We start from the raw sequence: 16288 nt of genomic DNA, 5'->3' as shown, positions 1-16288 counted from the left end.
TGCTTTATGATAATTGTAAGGATTGTGATATAGCTCATAAAGCACTTAGCCTAGTGTCTGGCTCATAATAAACATTATTTGTAATAGTTTCCTTATTTTGTCCGGTCTCACCATGACTTAAAACAGATGCTACAGGCTTTTGGTAGGGAGGATAAAGTTCAGTAAAAGCGGATGAAATTGAAATAAGAAAAAAAGTAGAAATAATGATAAGGACAAGAAAACTGCATTTGGATGCTACTGATATGTCATGCTGGTTGGGCATATTATCTTTTCTTCCTCTCTTGGGTGGAATGGATTTGAACTCAGGGCCTCACACTTGCTAGGTAGGCGCTCTACCACTCTAGTGAAGTGCTCACCCCTATTTAATCTTCAAAATAAATCTGAGATCATATTCAGTTATAATGGCCAGAGTTACAACATCCATATGTTTTGGCATTATTACCACTATTTTACATCAGATTGGTGGGTAACTTTCCCAGGATTCTTCAGCTAAGAAGTGGTAGAGCTGAGATTTGGACAAAGATTTTTTTCTCTGTGCTGTTATTAATGGTTTAGTTTGATTTGAAAGTTGCCAGAAAATAACTGTTAGTCTACGTTCAATGTGTCTTCACGTGCTCTCAGAAATATTTAATTGGAACAGTCTCTGAGAATGTTCTAATAAAGAATATTAAGTTTCCATCTTCTATGGCTATGCAACAGAATCTGGTTAAACTAATTCAGTTTATTCCAGGCCTTTGAGATTGATTCTAATTCAATAGAGTCCAGACTGAAATGCTAAGGCTTGCATTTTGGGTAATTATTTGGAATCTAAATTTCAGCGAAATCAAGATTACAGACAAACAAGGACAGGGTTGGCTGCTGAATTGCATCTCATGTTAGTTTTATTGTTAACTGCCTTTGATATTTATTGTGGTGAGACTAGATTTGACAGTTTACATTTAGATTTACTGTATACTCAAAGGATTAAGGTGATGACTTCATCAAGAATTGCTTATCATTTGGGTATTCAATATATGTATCCTTTTTGCAGTGGTTCCCTCCCAGTTTTATTTGTTCCCATAGCATTACTACTTGTAGCCTATGATTTAAAATTTGTTTATTTTTAATTTTTTATGTTTTCGTTGGATGGGGCTCGAACTAGTAGGGCTTTGCGCTTGCAAAGCAGGTGCACTACTGCTTTAGCCACACCTCCAGTCCATTTTAGTCTGTTTATTTTGAAGGTGGATCTAGCAAACTCTTTGCCCTTGCTGGCCTTGAACCATGATCCTTTTGATCTCAGCCTCCCAAGAAACTAGGATTACAGGCATGAGCCCCGTTGCCGGGCTTAAGTTTATTTTTAATTGCCCTATTTTCAATTCAGAACATTTGGTTAGTATTATTTCAATTTTAGAGTATGCATATGCTAAATTGCCTTGTTAAAAACCTCTTAGAAGAGCCTGGGGTTGTGTTCTTGTAATTGCAGCATTCAGGAGACTGAGGCAGAGGATCACAAGCTGTACTACATAGTTTTTCAAGACAGCCTAAGCTATACAGTGACAGCTTCTTTCAAAAAACATACAAAAACAAATACCACCTAGAGAGGTTGTAGTGATATCACAGTTTTATTCCTGACTAACTGACTATGCTGATAGCAATTCCCTACCCTCATTTTCTAAACTCTTGTTTTGTTTTCCATGAGCAGTTTTGTATTAAAGTGGATAACTTTTGTTTCGCCTCCTATATTACTTAAGAAAGGAAGTATGAACATTTTGTCCACTATATTTAGTTTTAAAATTTTAACAGTTCAGAATAATCTGAAAGCATAGCTTTTGTGAAGCTGCTTTATGTTCCTGAAGCTAGTTGAAAGTCCTTTTAATAAGCAAATTATTGAGCTTTTTTGAAAAAGTCTTCTTTATGTATTTTAATTTTACTCCTTATAAAGACATATTGGGAATTAGATCCCCCTGCAGTTGAAATATTGATGGGATGGTAAATATAGAATTACTTTCTTATTTCTATTTAGGTGAAAAAAAAAAAAAACAAAACCCTGGGCCTCTTAGGATGTAGAAATTTTCCACTTACTGCTTCTGCCTTACTGTTTTATTTTTGTTGACTGTCTTTAATATTTTACCTTTTTGGATTTAAGAAAGTTAAATTATCTCCATAAAGGTTTCTACTGCTTCCTTAGGGTGGAGGTACTTTTTGGGCTGGAGGCTGGGAAAACTCTCACCAGAGCAATCCATTTAAAAAGTGTCAGAAGCTGATGACTTTATGGCTGCCAGTCAGGAATTCCTTTTCCTACAGTCCTGTGCCATTCCTCTGTATGTGGCAACCTTATGGGGCAGGGTCTAGGATTGTCTAGGTAGATTACATAAAACTTGATAAAGTTTATGAAGAGAAGGAAAAATCAGGGAGGCTTTGTTTTCTATTAATTATATGGTGTAAGCAGTGAGTTTATTTTTCTGAATGTTGGGAATGTTAGTATTTGAGTCTGTCAAGTTATATCCCATGTTCTCTGCTGCTCCAGTTTTTTCCCACATTTTTTGTTAGTGCATATTAATTGTACAATGTGGGGGGATTGTTGTGATATTTCTATACCTGCATATGTGCCCTTTTTTTTGGTGGGGGTATAACTAGGGTTTCAACTCAGGGCCTATGCCTTGAGCACTCCACCAACTCATTTTTTTTGTGATGGGTTTTTTCAAGATAGGGTCACGTGAACTATTTGGCCAGGCTGGCTTTGAATCATGACCCTCCTGATCTCTGCCTCCAGAGTAGCTAGAATTACAGGCATGATCCACCAGTGCCCAGCTATGTCCCAGTTTTTTTTACTGAGAAAAATTTTTGAGTTGAGTGTGATGATAGTACATTTGAATTAGAAGTCTTAGGTGAAATAATTGTATAATTGGATGAGTTATTTCAGTGTCACATGATAAGACAGTCTGGTTGAGACTTATCAACACTGCTTCTTAGAAGGTGATTGACATAGGTCTTAGTTCCTTAGTTCTAAGTGCAGAACATGGAGTGATGTTTAGTGCTTTTGCTCAGTCTAATAATGAAACAGTGGAAAATTACAGGGAAAACTAGCCTAAATACAGCTGAATTCTACTACATCAGCATTCTCAGAAGAGATAGTGCCAAAGATGGCACCACACCCAGAATCAACTAGGCTCAGCCCATAAAAGAATGTCAATCAAGAATGCAGTGGGGGAGGTTGTGACTCATTCCAGGATCCTGGAGAAAAAGATGACAAGGAGGATCTAAGGAGAAAACCAAAGCAAAGAATGGGGTCATAGCTTGCTCAGGGTTCTGCCAGTGGTAGCACTAGGAATGTAGGAGGTGTTTTTTTTTTTTTTGAGACAGAATCTCGCTCTGTAGCCCAGGGTGGGTGTTGTTGAGCTTGAACTTTCAATCATCCGGTTTTGGCTCTGGCGTGTTGGTATTACAGGTATGCACCACCACTTTTAGTTCTAGGAAGGTTTTTTGGGTTTTTTTGTCTTTTTTTTTTTTTTTTTGACGCAGGGTCTTTCTGTGTAGCCCAGGCTGACCTAAAAGTCATGATCCTCTTACCTCTGCTTCCCAAGTGCTGTGATTACAGATGTATACCACAGCACTTGACAGGAGATTCTTAATATTCTTGAAAGTTGTGTTTTGTTAATAACCCCAATTCTAGAACATGGATATTGAAATGTTGATGCTAGGTAGTTTGCCAGGCTCATATTCAGGCTAAATGGATTCTTTCACATTCAGCATCATACTTATTTTTGTACTATGCATTTTCTCTCTCTCTCTTTGAGACAAGGTCTGGCCTTGAGCTTGACGTTTTTAATCCTCCTATTTCTACTTCCTGAGTGCTGGAATTACAGGTGTATACCACCTTGATTGTCTATGCTAGGTGTTTTTAATAATGATAACAATTGACGTTTATTGAGTATTACTTGTGCTAGGCTCTAGTCTTTGTAATATATATATATATTTTTTGCAGTGCTGGAGTTTGAACTCAGCACCTACACCTTGAGCTACTCCACCAGCCCCTTTTTTGTGAAGAGTTTATTCATGATAGGGTCTCACGGAACTATTTGCCTGGGCTGGTTTCGAACTTCGATACTCCGGATCTCTGCCTCTGGATTATAGGTGTGAGGCATGGGCGCCCAACTAGTCCTGTGCAGTTTTACACATTACCACCTTTTATGCAACAATACTGAAAGGATAGGTGAGAAAACAAGATAGAAGGGGTTAATAAGGTAGAGATGAGTCTAGGCAAAGGATTGTGATTTGAACATTACTTTTTACTGTGTCAAAATCATTGTGCTATACCAGATAAGCACACCATGAGGTATTATTTTATCCCTTTTATAAATTATTTTTTTAAGCCATACTTGAAAAGTGAAAATTTGAATAATCAGTATTAAAACATTATTTTACCCATGTCTCTCTTATGTAGCTCCAATGGGTTTTTCTTTAGTCTAATGTGTATGTAATGTTATTAGACCAGTAATCTCTTTATGGGTATTAACTAGACTCTTCTTGAAATATGTGCTAAAATTAAAAGCATATTATAATCTTAAACTCCCTTTAAAGCAATTGCTTATGAAAAAAAAAAACGCTGAAAGACAAAAAAGAAAAACTGTGGAGATTGAAGTAGTTTTTTTTCTTTCTTTATGGTTTTTTAAGACTGGGTCTTGGTATGTAGTCCAGGCTGGCCCCACACTTGATCCTCCTGCTGCAGCCTCCTGTGTTGGGAGTACAGGCATGCACATCACATTTGGGTTGAGGTAGCTTTTTAAGATTTTCTGACATGAATTCATAGTACTAGTTGAGAGACTTACTTTCTTACACTGTGTAATACATTTCAGGTGTTTAGCAATTATTGTACACACTGAAGTTTCCTTGTGAACACGTTGCCTCGGTCTCTATGGTGATTTTTCCTAAATTCCTATAGTGTATAAACTGTACAATTAGCATTTAAATACTAACCTCAGTGTTGATGTCATCTCCAGTTCCCTCTATCATTGCCCTGATTCAGGCTTTTACCTTTTACTTGTACAATAACATCCTTACTGGTGTCTGCATCATTCCTTTCAACTTTCTTTTTGGCAGTAGTGGAGTTTGAACCAGGGTCTCATGCTTGCTAGGCAGGCACTCTACCACTTGAGCCCCTCTGCCAGCCCTAATTTTTTTTTAGATAAACACATACTTAACCAACTTTGCTACGGTGAGATGCTGAACTCGTTGTTGAGTGTTTCAGCAAACAAGACTGACATGACATGGTCTGTGTGGAGTGCACAGTCCACTGGTCATGCCATTTTCCATATCATTGCCAGGGTTCTTTACCAAGTCCAGATGAGATCTTTGCTGGTTCTCTTCTCTACTGAGTAGGCCCTTCAGTGTCAGATCTGGCATCCTTGACAGTTTACTTAAGTTCTCCAGGGAAGCCATCTTAATCTCTTCATAGAGGCAGAAATAATTGTTTTCTTAATCCTGGTTCCCACAGCACTTTTGTAAAAGTCTTTGTCATAAATTAATTATGTTTTATTATAGTTCTCATATTAGTCACCTCTGGTAGTTGGGGAGTTTCTTGAAAGCAGGGGTAGTATTTTATTATTGTTTATCCTTGGCATAGAGTATAGTATCTGGAATTTAAGTGCTCAATAAATGTTTGAATGATGGTATATTGTTAGTATTCACTATCATTTCATGTGTATAGGTCTAGGCTCTCTAACTACTAAGTAACAAACTATCATTTAATGTCTTTGTATTCCTTTTGACAGCCAAATTGGTGTATAGGACCTTCAATAAATACTTAGTGATTATTGTTATTCTTTTTTATCTTCTGCATTTTAAAGCAGTTTTTGGTCTTTTTTGCTTTGTCAAATGCCTTCATTTAAAAAAATCCAACAGTTGACATAAGTCCTTCAATTTCATGCCTATCCTAGACAACTATAAATCTTACTGATTTTGTGACTAATAAGATGGATTTTGCTTCCTTTTTCTGTTTGGCTGCTGGATGTCTAGAGATAAATTGTGGTTCACTTTCAAAAATCACGTAAGATTTCTTATTATGTACCTTGTATATCATCTTCAAATTCTGACTTTGAGGTTGCAGTCCATTGCATTGATTTTTCTCCTATTTAGAATTTTATTTAATGTTGTATAGTTTGTATCTTTATAAGCCACTTCAAACTGTTAAACAGATAAAACAGAGAAATCAATGGTACTGTCATTTATCCAGTAAGTATTTATTATTTATTTATTTGGCTTTTTGAGACAGGGTACTGCTTTATAACCCTGGCTCCTGGGACTCTAAATCTGAGTGCCTCACAAGTGCTGGGATTATAGCTAGACACCACCACTCCTGGCTTCTAGTAAGTATTTATTGAACCCCTTCTTAAAGTAGCAATGCTAAATCCTATGGAATATACAGAAATAAATAACATTGTATCTGTTCTAAGGAGATTGAATGTAGGAAACACTTGGTATAAGAAAGGTTAGGTAAGAGTCCTTTGGGAGTTGATGAGAGGTTTGAACTGAACCTTGAGGGATGGGCTGGTATTTGGACTTGCAGAGGAAGCAGAGATTAGCATTCCAGTAGGAGGAAACAAGTGGTCAAGAAAATACACCTTGTGGTATTAAGATAAGACACTCAATATTTCTTTTCTCCTTCCAGCACATGTGACAATTGCATGTTCTTTCCCCTGGGAAGTTAGGTATAGTCATGTGAGTTGCTTTGGCCAATGATAAGAGCTGAAGTGATGTGAGTCACTTCCAAGTACAAGTGTGAAGTTCTTCGCACTTACCGTGCTTGTTTTTCCACTGCCACAGTGACCTACAGTTCTCAGTTGGCAGTTATGGCAAATTATGGCCAAATATGTATGGTCATTGTTTTTATAAATAAAGGAACACAGCCATACTTATTTATTTATATATTGTCTGTAGTTGCTTTTGTACTATTAAGGCAAAGTTAAGTAGTTGTGACAGAAACTATATGTCCCACAAAGCTGAAAATATTTACTGTCTGGCCATTTACAGAAAAAATTAGCTGATTCTTACACTTTGTTGCTTCTTAGATAATTAGTTGCTTATTAGATTGAAAACATTATAGAGCAAAGCCTCTTGCTGACCTGCAGTGGACATGTACCAGTTAGCATTATTTTACTATAATAGAATACCTGAGGCTATTAACTTATAGAAGAAAAAATTTATTTTGGTTCATAGTTTGGGAAAGTCCAGTCCAAAATTGGCCCCATTTGGATCATCTTTGGGCCTCTGGTAAGGACAGCATATCATGGCAGGAGCATATGGGGAACATACTGCTTATATCATGAGCAAGGAAGCAAAGAGAGACTGGAAGGAACTGAGGTTCCACAATCCCCTTCAAGGGCATACCCCCAGTGAATTCATGACTTGTCCCTCAGCCCTACCTCCTAAGGTAACAGCAGCTCTGAACAGCAGCACCAAGATTAAGCCTTTAACACTGGAACTTTGGTAAGTTCTCATCCAAACCATAGCAGACATATACCATCAGTAAGAAACAAATCTCTTTTCATTTGCTCCACAGAAGTGTTTTTTCTTTACTTCTCTTTTTTGTTACAGTAATTTAGCCCATCCTCTTGAACATTATGGTGAATATAATAAGATGATAGAATTATTAAAGTAATGTGGTAAAAGTACTTGGCTGTTAAACTCAGGAATTTAGATCTTACTTAGAATCTTCAATATGGATTCAGGACTTTTTTGTGTCTGTGTGCTGGAGATGGAACCTAGGGGCTCACATACGCTAGGCAAGTGCTGTGTCTTTGAGTTACTTCTATGGTATGGCTAGAGCTTTGATATAAAGTTTAATCTCTCAGTAGTTATAGAATAGATTGTAGTAGTAATTGAGTCAGGAATTTGATCACTTAAGCAAAACAAAACAGAAATTCCTGAAAACCCAGCTAACCCATCTGATTTTATGTTTTTTTTTTTCCTTTTTGCTGTTAGTTTTAATGTAAAAAGTTCAAATTACTTAGTTCTTTGTCCTGTGTAATGCTTATTGGCAACCTCAGATTTTGTGTAATTTGAGCTGTTACACAGGTGAGGAAATGGCATTGTACAGAGTTGTGATAGCTGGAACCCAATTCTTTCTTTCCCACTTTTTTAGTTACAGCAAATACATCAAAAACTGCCATCAACTCAATGAAACTTGGTGTCATATGTGCTATGGTTGCATTTTAAAGTGAAAAACAGTCCATTTAGATTATGTTTAACGTTAGATCCTGTTACTTAATCCTGTTACCTATTGAAGGAAACGTTCAGCTTGCCAAGTTTACATGAATACAGGTAATATGTGTACATACATGTGTTAGCTCTTTAAAGTAAAGATACCATATTTTAGAGGACAGAATCCTTTATGTTTTCTAAAGCAGTTTCATCCTACCTTTGCTCTTCTGAAGATGCATAGAAAGAACAAAATAAAACAATAGCAGAAACAAAAAATGCTGTTTAGATTATTTTGTAAGGTGGCAGAAGAGCTTAGTCTTCTAATCCTGTGCTATTTAGTGAAAGAAATGATTTCATTACTGATTCTGATTTTACTGGCATAGGGGCATTTGGAAATTTGGAAAATTCATTGTATTATGGACACATTTTTATTATTTATTAAGCTACTTATTGGTTTTTCTTGAGTTTATATTTTAATGATAATTTTACATAGAGATTATTCTTAAAAGATATAAACAGTATACAAATAGTTTCGGGTTTTTTTTGTCTTTTTTTCTAATTATGAAAATAATACAGGTTGGAGTGATTGGCACTCTGATTGCAAGTGATACAATGTTAACATGAATTAGCTTAAAAGTAAAGTTTGATTTTTTAGTTTGCAGCAAGCACAGGGCGAAGCTGGTGTTAGGACTACAACAAGGTTTTTTCATATCTCCCAGAAGGTCTCTTCTCTTTCTCATATCTTTCTCCCTCCTCACACTTCTTGTGTCTTCTCTTCCTGTGTCGTCTTCATCCTGTGCTACAATAGACAGTTTCATCTATGTTGCAGGGGACACAGATAACACTGTCCATTCTAGACTTCCATTATAAAATCTGAGACCAACCAAAGAAAGGGTTCTTTTGTGATTGTTGGTTATTAAAATCTTAGGAAAAGGATCTGATTTCCTATGCCTTGGATAAGAATTGAATTCTTTTTTATTTTTAGATAGGGTCTTGCTATGTAGCCCAGGCTGACCTCAATTCTTAATCCTCCTGCTTTCCTACTTCTGGGTTTATAGAGGTGCACTACTATGCCCAGCTGTACGCTATTTAAATTAAGTGAATTTAAGTGAATTTTCACTGATTAAAAGCAACTTTTAAGTAATTTTACAAATTTTAGTGTGATTTATCATTTGATTTAATTTGAAAAAAACATAAAATGTCTGCCATAATTTTGTTAAAAATATAAGGAGGTAACTTTAAAAAATTATGTATTTATCTTCACTCTTCCTATTTCTTTCTTTCTTTCTTTCTTTTTTTTTTTTTTGTTTTGTGGTACCCAGGCTTGCTTTTGTGGCTGTGTGTGTGTGGTCTTTTGCCAGAAAGAGTTGGCAGAGGCCTCAGGGTGTGATTCAAGTAATTGCCAGCATAATGACTTATTGGTGAAAAGAGAAATATTTGAAGTGTAACTCATTATAGTTACTTATATTTTATTATATTTGCTTGGCATTTAAAAATTATATATATTTTTGAAACAGGTTTTCACCATGTAGCCAGCTGACATCCAACTTTTAATCCTCTTGCCTCCACCATCTCCTGAGTGCTGGAATTACAGTTTTGCACCATAGTCTGGTACTAGGATTTGAACTCTGGGCCATGCACTTGCTGGACAGGTGCTCCACCATTTGAGGCACACCCACTATCTTTTTTAATATATAAAAATGCATTATTTTTTCTATGTAATTAAATAACACATGCATATATATAAATTTTGTGTATATGTAAGTCTTTTGTACTTATAATGTTACAAATTTGTATAGGTGCAGTAAATTTTATGCATTTGTATGATCTATAGTATAGAGACATTTTAAATATAATTCCAAATAGGAAAATGGTTGAGTATGGGGTTTTGGTTTGTATACATACGTCTTTTTTTTTTTTTTGGTGAGACTAGGGTTTGAACTCAGGGCCTTATGCTTGCTAGGTAGGCCCTTTACCACTTGGAGCCACTCAACCTGTATACTTACATCTTAATCATGACTTTACTTACTAGCTTTGTGATGGGCAAATAAGTAATCATATCTCTTAGTTTCTTTGTATGTGAAAAGAAGATAGTACTATTACTCTGTATCAAAGGGGTGGTTTAAGGTTAAGCAATATCATATAGAAAACAGTGCTATATAACTGGTAAGCATGGAGTTACTAGTAGTATTATTATAAATACTGTAATGCTTATATTATACCATGTGTTTGTGTATATACTCACTGTATGTTTTGATCTTGTATTATTATTTAGACAGGTATATACCATACACATTTTGTATCTTGCTTTTAAAAAAACTAACCTATTTACTGTATTATATTTTTGAGCATCAACATTTTTAGGAAACTAAAAATAAAGTCAATAAATTTTGAAACTCATTGGTGCTCTTAACTTTTCTCTGAAACATGGCTTTTTGGGAAAAACCTTGGGTACGATAGCTTTTAACACAAAGATGTGTTGTGTTCCGAAGGAATGGGAGATGATTAATAGCAACAATTAGTCATGATTTATGGTTATTGTCTTGAAAGTGTTGGTTGGTGAGAATCACATATTCCTTTCCTGAACTGAAGGGATGGCTGTTTTAGATCAACAGTCTGAAGATCAACCAGGGCCTCCTTTACAGTATATAACGTAGCAGTTTTTTGCCAACTAGCACAAGACATGTTAGTTCCTCCCTGTTAAGGCACCAGTGAGTTGATTCTGTTTCCTCTACATCTAGTGCATTTTTCTAGAAGGAAAAAAAACGTAGACTAGGATTTAAGGATTGATTTTTTTCCCCAAATCTTTAAAATAGAGGTGACAAAGATAATACTATTATTATGCTGTTTGTCTTTCCTAATGGTCATAATCTTCTTGATGGATTGCCCATTTAGCATTATAAATTATCCATTTTCTCTTAAAAACTGTTTTTGTCTTAAATCTTATTTTGTCCAATTTTAACTCTTTTTGGTTGGTACATTTAATCTTTTGGTGACTGTTTGTAAAGAATACCTTTTTCCATCTTCTTACTTTCAACCTATTTGTATCTTTGGATTTTAAATGAGACTCTTACATTCAGTATGTAATTGGATCATGTTATTATTTTTAAAATTCATTCTATTCATCTTTGCCTTTGAATTGGAGATGTTTGTCCATTTTCCTTTATTGTAAGTACTGATAAAGAAGGGCTTAATTTTGTCCTTTTGCTATTTGTTTTATATGTCATATCTTTTTGTTGTTGTTGTTCTTTGGTTTCTACATTACAGCCTTCTTTTGTGTTATATTCCCTGCTTTTTTTCTTCACTTTTCTTTCTTTCTTTTTTTGTGGTACTGGAGTTTGAACTCTGCCTTTTCTTGTGTTGGGTTTTTTTGAGCTAGTGTCTCATGAACTATTTGCCTGGGCTGGCTTCAAATAATGATCCTCCTGATCATCTTTGCCTCCCGAGTAGTTAGGATTACAGGCATGAGCCACTGGCACCTGGCCTTCCCTTTTTCTTTTACTATATATTTTAAAACTTATTTTCTTAGTGGTTGCTTTGAGGATTTTAATTAACCTCTTAATTTATGACAGTCTATTACCTGTTAATACCAAATTAACTTGTGATATAGAAAGTCTTTTCTTCTACATAGCCCCAGTCTCCCATTCTGTTGCTTTTGTCTTAAAATTACATGTATATACATTGTGTCTCAATCACTATAGATATGTATTGTTTTGTGCAGTTGTTTTATATTGGAACAAGAAGAGTTACAAACCAAAAATACATTAGTATTGGCTTTTATCTTTACCTATATAGTTAACATTTACCAATGTTTTATTTCCCTATTTGGATGTTAGTTAAATAATTGAGTGTTTTTCCTATTCCAGCCTGAGGGGCAACCTTTATTGTTTCTTTCAGGACAGGTTCACTAGTGGTGAATTCTGTTAGTTTTTTTTTTTTTTTTTAAATCTGGGAATACCCTAATTTCTCCATCTTTATTAGTTTCTTGGAGGAATGGACTTTTTTGCTCTTTTTGCTACTGTCTTTGGAGAAACTACAAGTACTCATTCATCTCTAATCTGAGTTCCTACTATGACTCATTGAGCTACTGTTGAGTATTCATTGACTACTATCGAGTTCCTGCTATGTTCTAGGCACTGCTGTGAGTTTGTACACATGTAGCATTCAAAATACTAACTTCCTGGCAAAACCTGAAGTCAAGTTGATGCCTGTGAGCACTTTATGTCATATGACTTTTGTTTTTCTCCAAAATTCCTTATTTACGTGGATCAGTTTTACTTCTTCTTCTTTCAATTAGAAACTCAAACTTTGTTCACATTGTTTTAAAGACAGGGTCCAGTTATGTAGCCTAGTGTGACCTGGAGCTCTCTTCCTGCCTAAGCCTCCTGAGTGCTGGATTTTGTGGTCATGTGCTACCATGCCCAGCTTCAATTTTTCCTTTTTGGGTTGTTTTTTACTTACTGATCTGTAGGAATTCTTATATACGTTTTCCTATGTGGTCTCTCGTTTTTTGACCTAACACATTGCTAAGTTCTTATATAGAAGTTTAACTTTTATTTTTTTTTCTTTTCTTTTTGGGCAGTACTGGGGTTTGAACTCAGGGTCTCTTACTTGCTAGTCAGGCACTCTAACTGCCTGAGCCACTCCACGAGCCCTGTGTTGGGTATTTTTGAGATAGGGTCTCAAGAGCTATTTGCCTGGGCTGGCTTTGAACCAGGAACCTCCTGATCTCTGCCTCCTGAGTAGCTAGGATTCTAGTACTGAGCCTCTGGAGCCTGGCTGAATTTTATCTCTTGCTTAACAGAGCCTTTCTTATCTTGAAACTGTAAAAAATACTCTGAATTTTCTTTAGATAGGTAATACCGATTTATTAATTTAAAAATTTATTTATATAATTGTATAACAGATATGAGAAATAATAGAAAGATCCCATGCACAGTTTACCTAGTTCTTCTCAGGTAACATGCTGGAAAACAGTAGTATAATAGTATAACCAGGGTACTGGCATAGATATAATCTACCAGTGCTCTTCGGATTTCTACAGTTTTACTGTAGTCATTTGTGTGTATATACTTAGTCCTATATATTTTATCTCACATAGGATTTTGTATTCATTACCATAGTCAATATACAAGCAGTTTCATTATTATAAGGGTCCCTTGTATTGCTCTTGTAATCATATCCAACTCCCTGTTTCCCTACCTTCACCCCGGCAACCATTAATCTGCCTCCATTTTTGAAATTTTGTTATAACAAAATTGTTACGTAGTTGAAGTCATTCTGTGTAACCTTTTGGGATTATTTTTTTTTCACTTAGCAAGCTTCTTTGGAGATTCAGCTAAGTTGTTGTAGTAGCAATAGTTCATTTCTTTTTATTTCTGATCAGTATTTCATGGTATGATGTATCATAGGTTCTTTTTTAAACCATTCACCTGTTGAAGGACATTCTAGTTGTTCTTCTAGTTTTTGGCTATGGTATAAGAAGTTGTGTTTGTTTTTTGTCCCTGTCTGAACTAGGACTCCTAAAATCCTTGAACTTTCCTAAGTGATAGAAGTATCTTTTATTATTCATAACAAGCCCCATTCAGCCATATCTGAGTTTATTCTAATGAGATGATTCTTGTGGGTTCCTGGATTGCTTCAGAGTCAGGGAGACCAAGCCTTGATAAGAAGGTTCTGGCTTTCAACTGTGTTCCCCAAACTCTGAGCAGGGGAGAGGGGCTAGAGACTAAATTTAATTACTACTAACCAATGATTTAATGAATTATTCCTATGTAATGAAACCTGCATGAAAACCCCTAAAAGATAGAGTGCAGAGAGCTTCTAGGTTGGTGCACACATGGAGTTGCTGGGAGGGTATCGATCGAGTCTGGAGAGCATATGGATGCTTTGTGCTCTATCCTTCCTCCCTGTCTTACCTTTGCCCTATGCATCTCTTCCATTTACTTGTTTCTGAAATGTATACTTGATGATAAATCAGCAATAGTAAATAAAGTACTTTCCTGAGTTTTGAGAATTACTGAATCTGGAGTGGGGGGTTATGGGAACACCTCAGTTTGCAGTTAGCTGGGCAGAAATGGGACACCTGGGCACCCCATTTGTGACTAGTGTCCAAGGTGGGGGCAGTCTGTGGAACTTAGCACTTAACCTGTAGAATTTGATATTAACCCCAGGAAATAGTGTCATAATTGAATTTAATTGTAGAATACCAGAGGATTATTGTTGGAAAAGGTACCATGTATTTGGTGTCAGGAGAACAAATAACCTTTTATTGGTTACTATGAATAAAGCTGCTATGAACATTCATATGCAGGTTTTTGTATCTTTTTCCATATAAGCTATGATTTCTCTCCAGGATAAATTCCTAGGAATACTGTTGCCAGATTGTATAGGAAGGGTGTGTGTGTGTATGTGGTGCTGGGCACTGAACCCAAGGCCTTACATGATAGGCATGTACTCTGCCACTGAGCTATACCCCAGTATGTATGCTTAATTTTTTAAAGAAACAGTTATTTTATTAAAATAATTACTTAGTTATTTTCCCAAGTGGCTGTACTACTTTGTGTTTCCATCAGTAATGTATTAGTGATTCAGTTTCTCTGCGTCCAGTGTTTGGTGTTGCCATTATTTTTATTTTTAGTATTGTTTATTATGTTTTGGTTTAAGTCTGTTTTTTACTTTATTATAGTTATTATGTAGAGTAACTAGTTTATTATTTGGACTACATATGTCAGATTTACTGTTGCTACCTGATATTTTTTTGCTGATATATTTTTACTGATGTGGCCTTTTGCCCTCCCATAGATTGCCAAGACTTAAAAACTTTTCTTTTTGATGGAGTAGCTCAAGTGATACAGAGCCTGCCTAGCAAGCGTGAGGCCTTGAGTTCAATCTCCAGTATCATAAAACAAAACAAAACAAAAAACTTTTCTTGCTGGGCATAGTTGCTCACATCTGTAATCCCAGCTTCTCAGGAGGCAGAGATTGGGAGGATTGCTTGGGCAAAAATTTAACTGGACTCCATTCAAATCCATAGTTGGGCATGATGGTGCACATATGTCATTCCATCTACACTGGAGGAGTAAATAACAGAATTGAGGTCCAGATTGGCCTAGGCAAAAATACATGACCCTATTAGTGAGAAAAAAAAATAGCAAAAAGGAAACTGTGCTCCAGTGATTTACACCTGTAATCCTAGCTACTTGTGAGGCTGAGATTGGGAGGATCACAGTTCAAGGGTAGCCTGGCGTAATACTTTGTGAGAGCCCCATCTCCAAAGTAACCAAAGCAAAATGGACTGGAGGTGTGGTTGAAACAAGAGAGTACCTGCTTGGCAAGTGTGAATCCCTGAGTTCAAACCCCAGTTCCACCAATTAAAAAAAAAGAAAGAAAGAAAGAAAGAAAAGGGGCTGGAGGTTTGGGCTCAAATGGTAGAACCTGGTAAGCATGAGGACCAGAATTCAACCCAAAATACTTAAAAAAAAAAAAAATGAGAGAGAGAGAGAACCATTTGGAGGCTGAGTGTAGCTGTGTACACCTGTGATCCTGACAACTTAGGAGTTAGAGACAGGAAGGATACCTGTTCAAGGTTAGCCCAAGCAAAAGTTAGTAAGATGCCATCTCAAAAACAAGCTGAATGTGGTAGAACATCCCTGTAAACCCAGCTACTTAGGAGGTGAAAATAAGAGGACTGCAGTTCAATGCTAGACTTGGAAAAGTTAGTGTGATACTGTATGTGAAAAATAAACTAAAAGTAAAAGGACTGGGGGCATGGCTGAAGTGGTAAAGTGCTTGCCTAGCAAACATGAGGCCCTGAGTTCAGGCCCTAGTACTGGGAAGAAAGTACCACTTGTAAAGTTTTGAGATTGTATCAAAGAAGTTTTAAAAATTGTAAAGATGGATTTTCTTCATATACGTCAGCCAAAACCACACAGTACCATAGGTTGGATCCAGATATCTTCTGTTAAATCAGATATTAAAGAGGCTTATACAAATGTAAAACAGACTCTTCAACTTTTTTGTTTTATGATACATGTTTATTCTTCATAAAATATGTTCTTTAATGTATAATGGGTTCAGTATGTTTAAATGGGTTAATATTTTTAAATTT

The 16288-nt window shown here is 35.9% G+C and overlaps 1 protein-coding gene across 5 annotated transcripts in view; it reads left to right on the top strand.

Annotated features, from left to right (window-relative positions):
* Positions 1-16288, top strand: part of Exoc6b (exocyst complex component 6B) — a 556197-nt gene that overhangs the window by 27210 nt on the left and 512699 nt on the right. The window lies entirely within an intron of this gene.

Source organism: Castor canadensis, chromosome 12, assembly GCF_047511655.1.
Source record: "Castor canadensis chromosome 12, mCasCan1.hap1v2, whole genome shotgun sequence".
Classification (NCBI taxonomy): domain Eukaryota; kingdom Metazoa; phylum Chordata; class Mammalia; order Rodentia; family Castoridae; genus Castor; species Castor canadensis.
Note: the sequence above shows the minus strand (reverse complement) of the source record. Positions and strands in the feature narration are given on the sequence as shown.